This window comes from Hibiscus syriacus, unplaced genomic scaffold (genome assembly GCF_006381635.1).
Source record: "Hibiscus syriacus cultivar Baekdansim isolate YM2019G1 unplaced genomic scaffold, ASM638163v2 tig00015498_pilon, whole genome shotgun sequence".
Classification (NCBI taxonomy): domain Eukaryota; kingdom Viridiplantae; phylum Streptophyta; class Magnoliopsida; order Malvales; family Malvaceae; genus Hibiscus; species Hibiscus syriacus.
The window spans coordinates 93,939-110,879 of NW_024062367.1; the positions used below are offsets into that span (position 1 = coordinate 93,939).

Here is a 16,941-nt window from a genome sequence, read left to right on the forward strand (position 1 = left end):
TCCACTTCTTTACCACGTAATCGCTTTAATCAACGTGTCAAATATATCAACTGAATTTACACGTGGCATTCATGTAGAGCAAGTGAACATCACGCTAACTCAATGCCACCCCCCATAAACGTATCAAATCAAGTTTCCCATAAAAATTTAAAAAAGCAATTTATTGAACAAATAAGCAAAGTTTTCCAATTTAATTATTATTATTATTATTATTTAATGATAATAAAATATTTTTTAAATTTTTATGTTACTATAATTTTTTAGTGTATCGTTTTTTTTGGCTCTGCCCTTAATAATTATACTTATAATATTAAGAAATAAAACCTATAAAAAGAAAAAAAGAAAGGGAGAGCAAAATGGTGATGATTTTTCCTTAGAGAAAAAAATACAAATAAAAACAACGGTGGTTTATATGGTGGTTGCTGGAGGCGGTGAGAACGGCGGTAGTGGAGGAAGCTGCTGCATGAAGTGGTGGCAGCATAACCGTAATCACAATAATCACGTCCTCCACCACCATCACCACCACCACCACAATCATAGTAGCAATGGTAGTGGGAATGGTAACAGTGGGAAGGTGGTGGCGGCGGGGTTCGTCTTTTGTTTGTTTTGTTTTGTAATACATGGGTTGATCGCTGTTTTATATGGGTGGCTGATTTTAACGCCGCCGTCTAGTTTAAACCAACGAAAGGGTTTGCCTTGGCTTGGTTGTCAAGAAGATAATGAAGGGTCTTGGGCTATTGGTGTTTTCATCGGTCAATCCCCTTTCTCTCTCAAACCCATTGAAACTGTGAGTTGTCTTCTTCTTTTTGGGGAGGGGATGTTTGTTATTTTCCATCATTGCATGTAGTTATCATGTAAAAAAAGTTTTTTTTTTCTCATTTGAGTAGATTTTTATTTTCCCTTTCGGCTATGAATACAGGAATGTTTCTGGGTTTAGTTTAGTTTTGTTTGTGAATAAATTTGGGTTCCTCAAAAAGAGAGGAAGAAAATCATTACGTGGGGTTTTCTCGTATGAATGTACAATTACAGATGAGATAATTTCATCCTGATTTCTTTTAAATATTTGGGTTTTTTGTGATTTTTGGTGGGTTTTTCTCTCTCAAGCTAGTTGAAGATTGAACTTTTGCACTGGTTTCGTTTATATTCTACTGGAATGTAAAAAAAAAACTAATTTTGGTTGCTGTGTATTGGTTACTTTTCATCACTGTATCTAGTAATAATGTAAAAATGTCATTTTAAAAATAATGGGTTTTTTTTTTCATTCAAGTATATGCAAATTTTCTTATTTCTGGGTTTTGTGTGACCTTTGGAAAGTTTTTTGATTTTCTCTTATGCTTATGCAGTTAAAGATTGATTTTTTTTTTTTGTTTTGTATTTGTTTCTTTTCATCATTGTATGCTGTAATTATGTAAAACTGTCATTTAAAAAAATGGTTTTCATTTCAATAGTTTTTTTTGGCTACCAATACCTGCAAAATTTCTTATTTCTGGGTTTTACTTGGTTTTTGTGATACTTTGAGGGGTTCTCTTATGGATGTAGAGTTAAATATTGGATATTTATGCTGTTTTCTTTAGAATTTTTGTGTTTTTTAATGGTTTAATAATTGGAAAAAAAATTTAGGCTGAGATATGGATAAATGAGAGTGCAGCATGGCCAGTGGCTAACCCAGTTATAACCTGTGCTTCAGCTTCTGATTCTGGTTTCGCTAGTAATTTTGTTGCTGATCCTTTTCTTTATGTTCAGGTAACTATTGTTTATTATCTTTTTAAATATTTTTATTATTTTATTGCCACTCCTTTCTTTATTCATATGTTTCTGCTACTTGATTCTGTCTCTTTAAGCCAATGTAGGAGATTTTTTGGGGCCCAATAAACAGTAGTAAGTTGAGAGTTATATATATTCCATACATCCAACTTCAACTGTGTTGACTTTTCTGTTATTTGTTTATTTCAATTAGCAGAAGAATTTCTTGTTTATATCTTCAGGTCTTCCACCAAATATATCTTTTGTTTGAGATTAGTGTTGATGGTGTCATACATGTTACTTGGGGTCGAATTTAGCCAATGGACTGGACCATGTAGGAAATTGGTTTACTGTTTATAGATTATTTATTTCTCGATTTATTTTCTCCAACTTTATGTTGTTGAAGTAGGATGAACTATGTAAGACATGGGGTGCAGAGCTGAATTATAGATACCGATCCTTATTAGCTCATTGTTTTAGGTCTCTATTCACAATGAAGTGTGCAGGGACATATATAGATTTTTGAATATATAGATTTTGTTTTGGCCAGATATGCTGATGCAGTAGAAAAATCTGCCGAGAGGGAGGAATTGTAGGGTTTCTTTCTGCTGCCGTTTTAGTTAATAATTGCTGCTTTCTATAGGATTTGGGTTAGGCACTCCGGCGTCAGGCACAAACTCGTGTCTGAATCTTGCACTTGAGTCCAAGTTAACATGATTAGGCACTATAGAGTGGGTAGTGAAGCTGCTCAAGGAAACAACGCAGAGTCGAAATATAGGTCCCATTTTATCGGCTCTGTTCTTGTTTTGCTTGAACTAGAAAATCAGAATGGAGATTATCCTTGGAAGACTTGAGCTTGATTCTCGAGCATCTTTAACTATTTTATCTCGGAGATAATGCGAATGAGAGTATGAGGCCTAAATCAAGAATAGGGGTAGAGGATTTTGCATAAGAGTTAGTGATTCTCTCCTTGACTTGTGGCACAGTTAGTTTTGTGCGATTCATATGACAAATTCCTTGACCTAGAAGTCTGTTAGTCATCGGAAAAACCTTAAATTCTATGAAAGTGCTTGTTCCCCCTCTCTTCTTACATCTTGTTGCTATGAGTTGTCAGTAATAGTAAAGGAATAATTGATTGGCCGCAAATCATCTCTCGTATGATTCTTGGGATTCCTGGACTTAGATGGAATAAGGAATTCATCTTCCATTAACTATTGTTACATTTAGTGTAAAATGAACTAAGCGTATCGCTTATGTACTGAAGAATGGCAGAAGGTACCTAGATATGGTGCAAATCGTGTCCTTTAAAGCATTGTCATAAAAGTTTATCTTATATGTTAGTTTTTGTTTATTTCTGAAATTTGTCCTCATGTTCGCTTGATCCAGGGAGATACCTTTTATCTATTTTATGAAACAAAGAACTCATACACCATGCAGGGGGACATTGGGGTGGCAAAAAGTATAGACAAGGGAGCAACATGGCAACAACTGGGCATAGCCTTGGATGAGGAATGGCACCTCTCATTCCCATATGTCTTTAGCTATCTTGGCCAAGTAAGACTATCGATTTGTTCCGTTAGTTTTTCTTTTACCATCTATATTAGGTTCGATATTCATGCAATTGTTGCTTAGTATCAACAACTTTTAAGCACCTTCTGATTTCATAATCTCGGAAAACAAGATGGCACATAACTGGTCCAATCTAATATGACATGGCCAAAGTAGTGTCGAACATGAATGTATAGGTTGGTGAAATCACTAGTGTGCTGAATTAGTTGACACAAATCGGTACCTGACACGTATTCTAATATGGGTACCAGGGTATGATCCACCATTTTTAAATAATTTTTTTTTGAATATGCCCATGTCGTATACATCCACACATCCGAAACTCACCCTCAAGTTCGAATAACATAGGAATTTTGAACACCAATCTTTCCAGTTTCTAGGATTGACCAGTTAAAATGTTACTGTTTCTTTAGCGATCAAGTACCATCGTATTCATGATGGTTATGTAACCTACTCAATAGGTTATCTTGTTTATTGACAAAAGTGTTTGTCGTTTTGTTCATGGCTACAGGTATACATGATGCCCGAAAGCAGTGAGAAGGGAGAAGTTCGCCTGTATCGAGTAACCAATTTTCCCTTAGAGTGGGAACTGGATAGGATTATCATGAAGAAGCCTCTTGTTGATTCATTTATTATCGATCATGATGGAGAGTACTGGCTTTTCGGATCAGAACACCGCTATTTCGGAGCAGCAAACGGACAGTTGGATATTTGGTATAGCAGTTCACCCCTTGGTCCCTGGGAACCACACAAGAAGAACCCTATTTATAATACTTACAGTAGTTTTGGGGCTCGTAATGGGGGACGACCATTTAGGTATAATGGAAATCTTTATCGGATTGGTCAGGACTGCGGCGAAACATATGGACGACGTGTGCGGATATTCAAGGTTGAAGTTCTTTCTAGGGTTGATTACAAGGAAGTTGAAGTTTCATTTCCCTTTGAGGAGTCCAGCAAGGGTCGGAATGCCTGGAATGGTGCCCGGTACCATCATCTTGATGTGCAGCAGCTAAGGTCTGGTGAATGGGTTGGGGTTATGGATGGGGACCGAGTACCTTCAGGAGACTTGGTCCATCGTCTTTTTCTTGGCTGTGCTTCAGTTGCAGCAGTTACAGGCCTCATTCTGTTATTAGGTGTCCTAATCGGAGCAGTGAACTGCATTGCCCCCCTTAACTGGTGTTCAGATTACTCAGGAAAGAGAAGCGATACTCTTATTGCTTGGGAGAGAGCAAATGATTTTTCTTCGAAAGTGAGGTGGGTTTTCAGCCGCTTAAATCGAACACCTTCGTATCTGCGAAGCTGGATAAAACCAAACACCTGTACTGGAAAATTAGTTTTGGCTCTGGTGTTTGTTTTAGGAGTTGTGCTTTCTTGCATAGGTGTTACGCTTATTTACGGAGGCAATGGTGCTGAAGAACCATACTCATGGAAGGGTCAGTTTTCGCAGTTTACATTGTTAACAATGACTTACGATTCTCGTCTCTGGAATTTGAAAATGTTTGTGAAGCATTATTCGAGGTGTGCTTCGGTAAAAGAAATTGTTGTCGTCTGGAACAAAGGGATACCCCTAAGTTGAGTGATCTTGACTCAGCAGTGCCTGTTCGGATCAGAGTCGAGGATCAGAACTCCCTCAATAACCGATTCAAGATTGATCCATTAATCAAGACTCGTGCGGTGCTTGAGCTTGATGATGATATAATGATGCCCTGTGATGATATAGAGCGTGGATTTATGTTGTGGCGCCAACATCCTGATAGGATTGTAGGATTCTACCCTCGGTTTGTAGACGGAGCCAATTGAAGTATAGAGGTGAGAAATACGCCAGAAAAAAAAAGGGTATAATATGATTCTTACAGGGGCTGCTTTCATCGATACTCAAGTAGCCTTCGAACGGTATTGGAGCAAGCAAGCCAAGGCAGGGAGAGAAGTGGTCGACATGAAATTTAACTGCGAGGACGTGCTAATGAACTTCTTGTATGCGAATGCAAGCTCGTCTAAAACTGTTGAATACGTGAGACCTGCTTGGGCAATAGATACATCAAAACTTTCCAGTGCAGCAATCAGCAGAGACACAAATACACATTACAAAATAAGAAGCGAATGCCTTAGGAAGTTTACTGATATGTACGGTAGTATGAGTGGTCGGCGGTGGGAATTCGGGTCCCGGAAGGATCATTGGGGTTCCAACTTGTTCATCGGTTCTGTTACCTGACGGCTAAAATTCGCGTCTCTCTCAATGCGAGTTGTCGATATTAGGTTGCACATTGATATGTTCATGTTTTCTTGTTACATAGAAAAGGTTTTAGAATGCTGAATACATGATTGCTAATCCCTTTACTCTTCTTAATTAGAAACAATAATATCTGGTAAATGAATGTGTTCAAGGATTTAGTCATTGATTGAGAAAATAATGAAAACAAAAATAGAGATGGCATGGGCATACGAATTATCAAGGCATTAGTTTCTTTTTAAAAATAAAAATAAAATGTTTTAACAATAAATGAATACGATTCAGGTCTACACATTGTCCCTTAACAAAATGGAGATGGCAAGGACATACCAAAGGGGCATTTTGTGACCGTATTGAATAGGTCCAACCACAAATGTGTCATTAGATTTGCCGGAAAATGTCTTTTAATATTTAGTTAACACTGACCACCTAGGGTTGGATTTATGTTGAATATTATTAGAAATCATTCTTCGAATTTTATTTAAAATTATATATATTTTAAAAAAAGAAAACACAAATTTTGAAATAAACCAAAAACTTTGAAAACCTTCGTTTCAACCCTTAAATCCAAACCGACCTTTGCCTTTTGCCATCGACGAACCTCCACCAGTGGCGGATGCACTAAGCCTCCATAGGGGCCAAGTGCATCCCATTATTTTGGAAAAGTGGTTAAATTTAGCTTAATGTGTTAAGGAAAAAAAGGAAAAATTACAATTTTTGCATACCCATTATTTTTAAGAAAAGAAAATTAACTCATTCTTAAATTTTTAGATCCGCCACTGACCTCCACCTGACCTCCCCTCCCATGGCGATCAAACCCCCATGAAAAATTGATCGATCGATGACGTATCAAGTTTATACCCGAGAACCCTATGATGAAATTGTGATCCCACACGATTTCGACAACCAATCGACGGAAATATGATGGCGTATGAGTAGGAGGATGACAGGAGCTACGTCGGTGACAGTGGTCGTGGCCAGAAAGGGCAATGACGACAGATTAAGATTATGATTTGGGATTTTGGGGCTGTTTTATAATATAAGAAAAGTTAGTTTTTTTATAAATATTGTAATATTTTAATATTTAAAAAAATAAATTTCAAAATACCAGATTGTGACATGTGTCATTTAACGGGAAAATTAACGTCGTTGATGACCAGAACATCTAAATAAGTAACGTTTATAACGTTAGACACATGGATGAGTCAAAAAAATTTATGCAACTATTTAAAAAGTATAATTTAAACACTTATTATTATTAATCCTTAATTTAATTCTAAGTTGACATATTTTTATAGTAATTACTATTTTTATGTCATTTATATCTTAAAAAACAAAAGAATCTCTATAATTCAATTTGAACTCTAAATCATTGAAATATGTAACCTTAAAGGCTTAAACTTATTTCAATTCGGACGTGCATGTGCATGTGCATGTGCATGCAGGTCCTGGGGCCTAGACGAATATTGATGGAACATACAGTATTGATTGATCAAACAGGAAATGTATCCTTTCCGACAAAATCAAAGATTATGACTTCCATGTCTTGTCTATGTCTATGTTATTTTATTTCTTTATGTGATATGTCTTTCAGCTCCCTTTGTTTGGGTCCATGTACAATTTATGTCCCAATCAAAAAGTAATAGCACACTAATTACGGATGAATAAATGATTTTATATTAGAGGTGAATTTAAATATAGTAGAACAAACTTTAATTTATAAAGTTTTAAAAAGATAAAAATAGATTTTTAATAAAAAATAAATAATTTTTTTTAAAATATATAATAATTTTAAATTTTTAGAAAATAAATGTACTTTGTCTCTCCAATCCATCCCTGACACTAATATAAAAGCTATATAGTAAATGGAACTCACTTGCACAAGTGGAAACAACACTGATGATTTGTGGTTTACTTTTTATATTTGAGTACAAAATAATTGGTTAATTAAGTGATTTAGTGATAAAATAGAGTATACTGTTTTAGATTTGGATAGTTACAGTTGTGAAATATGTGCATTGTAAAAAAATTTGAAAGTAATTTTAGATTATTTTTAATAGCTTATAAAATAATATCCTTATCAACGGTGCCAATATCCTCGTTTTGCGCTTTGTTGATCCGACGGTCACGTTTAATTTGAATCCCATGGATCCCACTGTAAAAGATCCGATTGTAGGCGTCCCCTCTAATCTAATCCAATAAAATAATTTCTTTTTATTATTCCTCTTTGACTGGGACCAAAAATAGCAAAAAATCTGTTCCTCTGACACCCCATAATTTATTTTTGTATTTTTATTGTCGTTTTTTCCCTTAAATTACTTTTTATTATTAGTATAACGCTAAAGGAAAAGTGGGAGAATCTCGGAGAGAGAAATGTTGACAAAGGAGAAGGATTTTGATCCAAAGCTGGGGAATCAGGGAGCCAATAATAATAATGACGATGATGAGAAAAATGCTAATTGTTCTTCTTCTAATGGTGAAGCTTCCAACAATATTGTGAAATCAAAAAGCTTTTCGTTTAGAGCTCCTCAGGAAAATTTCAGTATTGACGGCTGCATATGTTCCTGCTGAAGTCCTTAACTCTTCTCCAGCAACTTTGGGGTTAGTCTTGCAATATAGATTAAAACCATCAGACAAAACCGATTCTTAACCCATTTTAGTAACAGTTTTAATTATTATCTTGTTAAATTGTTGTTTATAGGATAACTAGTTTGTTCTGTCTAACATATTCAAACAGAAATGACATCTGGGCACTTGGCTGCACCTTGTACCAAATGCTTTCAGGGACTTCTCCTTTTAAAGATACAAGCGAATGGCTTATATTTCAAAGAATTATAGCCAGAGATATAAGATTTCCAAACTACTTTTCCGAAGAAGCCAAAGACCTTATCGATCACTTAATGGTAAGCTGCAATTTTTATGCATGTGGGGATTTGGTTTCTGCTATGCATTCATAATCTTGTAGTTAAGACTTTGAAGTTCTTTGTTGACGCCGGACAGAATAATGATTATCCTGCAGGCGCTCCAACAGATGATTCACAAGAGAAAATTCGTCCAAAAAAACAAGAGAAAAAATGCGGACTGTTATAGCAAAAAAATCGTCTTTATTCGAATTTTGTCAAAAATAACAAAATCCCGAAAATCACTCTAAATTGAAATTCGAAATAAAATAAGCAATCTCCAAAAAATCCGGCCTAAATCGGATTTAAATTGACTTCCTAATTGACAATCGAAATATTACCATAAATAATAAAAAATATCTAAATCTAGTGATTCGGAGGAGAAAACGACAGAATTTGAGGATGAAAAAAAGGTCACATGGAGCTTAGCTCAATGTGGAGAGTGTGCGCGTCTAAAAGAGCTTTCCAGATTGGGGTCTTATGCGCGATTCTGACACATGTAACCAAAGTTATGGCCAAAAGACTGAAACATACTCAAAACGACTACAATGAGAAACATGTCACGATCAGTTTCCGTCTTTGCGTTGATCTGTCAATTCATGGTATCTCAGCGCCATCAAGGTGCAATTTGACAGCTCAGCATCATCTGTCTCGGATCCCCTGCATCATTTGTCCAGTTATCTATTTATGTTATCAGATGAATATCAGATTTGTTCCGTTCCTTTTCACGGGAAAATAACAAATAAAAGCCTTGTAATGATAAATTCTTCTCTGTCGTGATTGATCTTGATTTACAAGAAAAAAAATTGTAGTCGTAGAATTGTGTAATGCAAATCTGATGCAGGATACCGATCCCAGTAGACGAGCAGGTGTTGGACCCGAAGGTTATGCCGCACTCAAGAGGCATCCTTTCTTTAGGGGAGTTGACTGGAGCAATGTAAGAGCAGGAACCCCTCCAAAGCTTGCATTACAGAGCGGGGTATGACAGCGTACAGGCTTCAATATCTGTATTCTGTCTTTTGAGAGTTTTAAAATATTATCATTATCATAGTGATTCTTCACAGAATCCGACCCCCATCCAATATGGTTCAGGTAGACAAAATGATGGATCATCATCGACTGAATCACCTGGCCATATAAATAGAATGGCCTCCATCGACTCCTTTGACTCAAAATGGTATTTTTTGTTGTCTAGCTATTTTCTCAGCATTGTTCTTAGATTTGTTGTAAGGACATGACTTTAGCTTGCAAGCTTGTCCAATTGTGGATATCGATCGATCCAGTTTTATCCAGATTTTTCTAAGATAGTAGTCTTACATAATGATTTTTCCGATTGTAAACTCACTATTATTGTTTACGTACACTGTGTTAACATGCAGCAATTTCTGGAAGCGGGAGAATCTGTTCTTATGATCTCAATGGTGAAGAAACTACAGAAGTTATCAAGCAAGAAGGTGCAGCTTATCGTAACCAACAAGCCGAAATTGATTTATGTAAATCCCACAAAAATGGTCGTAAAAGGGAATATTATTTGGTCCGACAACTCTAGTGACCTTAGTGTCCAGGTCACAAGTCCGTCACAGTTCAAGATTTGCACGGTAAGTCTCTGCAAGTGTTCCAGTAGGATAGAAATGAATTCCTCTAATTCAACATTCTCCGTAGTCCTTTGTGTTCCTTTTGCTTGTTATTCGCCGTTGACGATAAAAACTGCAAACTTACATATTAATCTGTTCATGATTTCGATTCGTTCTTCTATGTTTGTTTCAGTCGAAAAAGGTCTTGTCATTCGAAGATGCGAAACAAAGAGCATGGCAGTGGAAAAAAGCAATCGAGAGCCTACAAAACCAGTGAAGTGATTTATTCATGGTGAAGAAGCTCATTCATCAGACATTCCGACATTATCGAGTAAGTTGAGAACCCATTAAATACAATCGCCATCTTGAAGCAACCGTTTACGTCATGAAAGCGGCTCAAGAGTGTTTCTATTCAGCAGTATTCTGGTGCAGGCGCGTCTTTCTGTTCCTATTAAGCTTTCATCCACTATCTTGTGGAATTTGGTACGTAATGAAGGTTTTCTTACATGTTTCAAGCATTCCTCACCGTATTAATCTTGTGCAACGTCGTTGAATAATTTTCTTTTGATATTCCTGAGCATGGAGATAACCATATCTGTCCTATCTTCTGGCAATTCAGCTGAACAGTCCAAGGCTAATTTTATAATCGATTGTCGAAACGATTTTTAAACGGGGTGGGGGCGAGATTTTTGAAACCGCGTCATTTTTAAATATTATCTTTTCAATTGGATTTTTAATTAAAAAACAGTGCGATTTTAGAAAACCTCTCGTTTCGAAAAATTAGAAATTCCTTTACGATAAAAATATAAGGTTCGAGGAGTCGCCACCAATCTTTGATTAGGGTGTGATTGGGCACCCAAAAAACATTGTCATTTTAAATAAAAATCAATTTTAATTAAAACGACAAATTTACGGTCTACGTTACCAAAATCCAAGTTCGGGAGTCGGTTACGCGTGGGGAAGGATTAGCACCCCCACAACGCCCTAAATCGGTACCTAGTCGATTAATTAATTTCTTTGCAACGAATTTCACAAGTTCAAATTTGATTTGATTAATGATCCCTTTAAACAACAAACATGCAAATTTGCAACATTCAAAGCAACAAATAGATTTAATTTAAAATTACCAAGTCATTAGAAAGATAAGAATATTCGATTATTTAAAATATCGAGACCAGATCTTTAGTTCAGTTCTAACGACCTTTTCTCGAAAAGTTTAAATAGTCGAATATTTCCTTTTCTTCCGCTCCCAAATTTTACAATGATATATCCAAACTTAATTAGGCGTTACTGACGGGATACCATTTAATTTAAAATCATCAAAACAACTTCCTGTAAGTTAAGAAAAGCCATTCTGATAATTTAGATTAAAAGGGTATTACCCTTAATTCCGATTATGTGATCAGATCGAGTTATTCACGTGAGGCTATCATGCAAATTATGCTGATTGAATGTCATGCAAAGAGTAATAAATATTATGATCAAAATATCATGTATTTGAAATAAATAAAAAGAATAAATAAAAAAACTATATACATATATTTTAATTAAAAAAAATACAAACCTCGCATGTTAACATACGATGTACAAACATGACTTAAATATATTAATAAAAACATGACATGCAACATTACAAAATTTGAACATAGATATACATATACTAAAGGAGTGACTAAATGTGAATAAAACCAAAATTGAGCATACCAATTAACAGGTTAAACAAGGGCTAAAATAAAAAGAAAAATAAACAGCATACTCCTTTCCTAAACATTTCATTTCAAGGTACTGCAAACATAATACGACCAAAGCTTTACATAGGATCAAAATGAATATTTCCAAAATTACATATCCAATGTATAACAATCACGAAAACAACCCTTGCATGATTCTGGACTGAAATGTAAAACGCTGGAAATTACGAGGCGAAATCAAGATATCAATAAAGCTCGGCTTAAGGATCAAAACGAAATGAAACAAAACTGGGATGGCCACGCTCACAATTAACCCCTCCCCAGCAAAACGCGGGCGTTTCTGGATCTGCACAAAACTACGCCGTTTCACGGCCACCTAAACGACGCCGTTCTGTTACTAGACACACGGTGATTAGGGTAAACCTTAAGCCTCATCCATTCTCTCCTTAGCCTTAAACCAGACAACCCCCATCTCAGTCATCTTCCCTCTTCCTCTCTCAACCTTCTTCCTCGATCTCGCACCCCTAACAGAAACCTTATCAGCCGCCGCAGCCTCCGCCGTTTAGCGCTCCGATGAGGAGTCTAAGGCGGCCCGAGCTCTCTCCTCCACTCAAGAGTAACCACCTAGGCCTAGATCTAAGCCAAGCCTCTCAAAACTCCTCTCTGCTCTCCCGTCTCTCAACCCTAAAGAGACGAAGGCCACCGCGGCCTTCGTCGTTCAACGGCTCCGATGGGGAGCCACACAAGCCCCGACGATAACTCGAAGCAGACCTCTACCTAAAACCAAACCTTAACCCGAGACATAGCCCTCAAAACCCGCTGCTAACCAAACGAACCCGAGCCTTATATCCCACCCTAACAGAAACCTTCGCAACCGCTGTTCAACGGCTCCGATGGGGAGCCACACAAGCCCCGCCTAGACGGTCCTACCCAGAACCCAACAAAACCCCTGAACCCGAGACCCAAAGCGGTCATGCACGGCTGGGAAACAACAGAAGGTGAAGGGTTTTACCTTCTTACCGCCGGTTCTGGACTTTTAACAAAGGCAGTGAGTACTTAAAGGTGAGTTTCTTCGCTCTCGTCCCTTTTTGGTTACTGATGGATTGAAAGTGGATCTCTCAGGCTTTTTTGAAAATGGTTTCTTTTTTCTATTGATTTCTGGTTGATTTCCGTTTTTCCTATTTGCTGTTCTTCCCTGTTGCCGATGACTGAGAGTCCCCTCTCCTCCCATTTTCTTTCCTTATTTCTAGTTGATCTCCTCCTCTCTAGTTTTGTTTTCGTCTGTTTCTGCTCTCGTTTGGTGTGTTTGCAGGGTCACATGGAGGGAGCAGGTCACGGGCGGCAGCAGTGGGTAGCCGAGCCATTGCTCGGTTGGTCGTGCGCGATCTGGAAACGTGGTGGTGGCTTCACGTGAGTCTGCAGTTGGCTCGGGAATCACAGAGGGCTGGGAACCGTTGGATCGTGGAGCCAGATCCAACGGCCTTCCTGCTGCGGCGCTAGATGGTGACAAGGAAACCCTAATGGGTTAGGGTTTCTTCAGTTGGGCTGAAGAACTGGGTTGTTGGGAACTGGGCTCGTTTGGTCCAGCCTGTTGTAATCTTAGTTTAATTAGAATCTGTAAAAGACCAAAATAAAACATTAATTAGTATTTAGTTACTTACTTATTTATATATAAATATTATAATTTTATAAGTACCCAATGTATATACTCGTATGCATCACTAATATAGAACACGTAACCACTATGAAATCCCACATATCATTAATGATAACCCTAACTAATGTGTCCTACGAACTTAGTAATAACCAGAAATTAATCATAAGGATACACATAAGACGTCCCGAACAAAATGAACATCTACAGCTGCCCCTCTTTGTTCAATATCGTGCAACGAGAGTAGAGCAAAGATCAAAAGATGGTCAAATTTGTCCGGTCATAATAGCTTTGACACATTAATCCGCTCCACTTTTCCTTCAAAGTAGAGTGAGACTTGGAAAATCTTCTGCCCACGGGTTCGCTCCCTCTTTCTTTAGAGAGTATAGAACTCGGACAATCTTTAATAATCGTGTCTGCTCCCTATTTCTTCAGAGAGTATAAGACCCACAATCTTCATCAATCGCGTCTGCCCCCCTATTTCTTCAGAGGGTATAAGACTCGAGCAATCTTCAACAATCGTGTCTGCCCCCTATTTCTTCAGAGAGTATAAGACCCACAATCTTCATCAATCGCGTCTGCCCCCTATTTCTTCAGAGAGTATAAGACTCGAGCAATCTTCACCAATCGTGTCTGCCCCCTATTTCTTCAGAGAGTATAAGACTCGAACAATTTTCAATGATCGCGTCTGCCCCCTATTTCTTTAGGGAGTATAAGACTCGAACAATCTTCAACGATCGCATCTGCCCCCTATTTCTTCAGAGAGTATAAGACTCGAACAATCTTCAACGATCGTTGGGAAACCTGTAAATATTTAAGTCATCATGCAATGTCATGATCCTATTCATGCCTAAAATGTATGCAAATGTGCAATTTAATGCATTTTCTTCTTCGAAGGAACCTCCTATCTTTTGATTTCAATGGAACTCGGTTTCGCTTTGGGCATAGAGCATTTCACCCGTTCACCCCAGTTGATACTCTCAATACCATAACTTTTGGCTTGACAAGACTTTGACTTCTTTCTTTCTTGAGGCATGCCAGTACCCCTGACCAATCTTCTTGATAAATGACAACATCCTTGGGTCATCCATTAATGGCTAAGATTGTCTAGGAATTCCAAAGTTTTAGCTTTTCGCAACCCTACAAGCTTATGGGTAAAACCATTACTAGCTTCAGAATACCTGCATTTCCAAAACCTTTTGCATAATAATACAAAATGATCTCATGTACCACAAGTTAAGCTGTACGTTTTAACTTTTTCAAAATTAGATGCTTGTAAAAGGGAAATTAAGAAGGGAAAATATCTCTTTATTTATATAAATGCGAAGAATTTTTAGGCAACTACATGACAAACTTTTAATCGGAAAAGAACCAAAGGATAGGTGTCTTCAATATCAATAACACAAATGCTTTTGAACTGGCCGTCAGAATGACTCGAGTGTAGCTTCTGTGAAAAGGATCTCCACAATTGTGATGACACCTAAGAGTGCGAAGCTCTTTCTGAACCCCAAAATCTCCCATTAATCTTTGGTCTCAATCCCATCTGCCATTGTCGTTACCCATGTCAGGAGCTCTTCCTACTTCCAAAAACAATTCAGATTATCCACCATGCACGAACTCTGAATTTAAAACTCAAGTCGCCCTTTGCGGGTTTTCGACTCGAGACCTCCTTTGGTTTCAAGACGCCCTTTTCGAGTTTTCATCTTGAACCCTTCTTTTTTTCCATTTTTTCATTTTTTATTTTTTTTATTTTTTTTATTTTTTCATTTTCACTCATTTTTCTTCTTCTTTTTTCTTCAAGCAAAATACTTCTTAACTGCGTCAGAATTCACTGGATGAGGTAATTCAGACCCATCCATCTCAGTTAAGACCAGAGCTCCCCCAGAGAAAGCTTTCTTGACAACATATGGTCCTTCCCACTTGGGCATCCATTTCCCTCGGAATCTTTTTGAATGGCAATATCCTCCTGAGCACCAAACCTCCTTCGTGGATTTCTCGAGGGCAAACTTTCTTATCATGTGCTCGTATCATCCGCTTCTGGTATATCTGACCGTGACAGATAGCCTTCAATCTCTTTTCTTCAATCAGATTCAATTGGTCATATCTGGCCTGTACCCATTCTGCCTCATTTAGCTTCACCTCTGATAAAACCCGGAGCGAGGGAATTTCCACTTCAATAGGGAGGACAGCTTCCATCCCATAAACTAGAGAAAACGGAGTTGCCCCAGTAGACGTCCGTACAGAAGTCCGATAGGCAAACAGAGCAAATGGCAACTTCTCATGCCAATCTTTATAAGTTTCAGTCATCTTCTCTATAAGCCTCTTAATGTTCTTATTAGCCGCCTCCACTGCCCCATTCATCTTTGGGCGATAAACCGTGGAATTGTGATGCTTTATTTTGAATTGCTCACATACAGATTTCATCATCTTGTTGTTTAAGTTCAACGCATTGTCAGAGATAATTCTCTCTGGTAAGCCATATCTGCAGATGATTTCTTTCTTCAGAACCTACATATCGTTGACTGGGTAACACTTGCATAGGAAGCTGCTTCTACCCACTTGGTGAAGTAATCTATTGCTACCAGAATGAAGCGATGACCATTTGACGCTTTTGGAAAAATTTGCCCAATAACATCCATGCCCCACATAGAAAACGGCCACGGAGCTGTCATCACATGCAACGGATGAGGAGGGGTGTGTATTCTATCCCCATAAATCTGACACTTGTGACACTTTCGGGCATAATTGATGCAATCAGTTTCCATAGTTGACCAATAATACCCAAATCTCATAATCTGTCTGGCCATTACATGCCCATTAGCATGGGTGCCACATATTCCTTCATGTACTTCTTCAAGAATCATTTTCGCTTCTTTAGTGTCCACACACCTTAATAAGACCTGATCCATGCTTTTCTTATATAAGATCTCACCATAAGCACATACCCTGCTGCCATTCTTCTAATGGTCCTTTTGTCATTCTCAGTTGCCTGTTCGGGGTAACTTTGATATCTTATATACTGAAAGATATCATAGTACCAAGGTCCTCCATCATCTTCTTCTTCAATGTTAAAACAGTGGGCTGGATACTCATAAGCCTTCATCTCAATAGGCATCATATTTGAATGCTCGTTCATCTTAAAGGCTGCTGCCAAAGTAGCCAAGGCTCCGCCATTTGATTTTCTTCTCTGGGGAGGTAATTGAAAGTCACTTCTTCAAATTCCTCAATAAGTCCCAGAACTAATTTACGATATTCCACAAGTTTGGGATCTTTGGTTTCCCATTCACCTCTGAGTTGGTAAATTACCAAAGCTGAATCCCCATATACCTTCAGCATTTTTGCTTTGAGTTCAATAGCTGCTCTAAGACCCATAACACAAGCCTCATATTCAGCCATATTGTTTGTACAATCAAAATTAAGCCGACTGGTAAAAGGATAATGCTCTTCACTTGGGAGACCAAGATTGCCCCAATCCATGCCCCAAGGCGTTTGAAGCACCATCAAAGTTCATCTTCCAGTATTTACCGGCAAGAGCAATTGTTTCTTCCTCCGAGATAGCCATTAAATCCTCATCCGGGAA

General features: G+C 37.7%; 2 pseudogenes; both read left to right on the forward strand.

Moving 5' to 3' along the window:
- The first annotated feature begins 297 nt into the window (after nucleotides 1-297).
- LOC120207921 lies at nucleotides 298-5,524 on the forward strand (annotated as a pseudogene).
- A 2,391-nt stretch (nucleotides 5,525-7,915) lies between these two features.
- LOC120207922 lies at nucleotides 7,916-10,334 on the forward strand (annotated as a pseudogene).
- The last annotated feature ends 6,607 nt before the right edge of the window (nucleotides 10,335-16,941 follow it).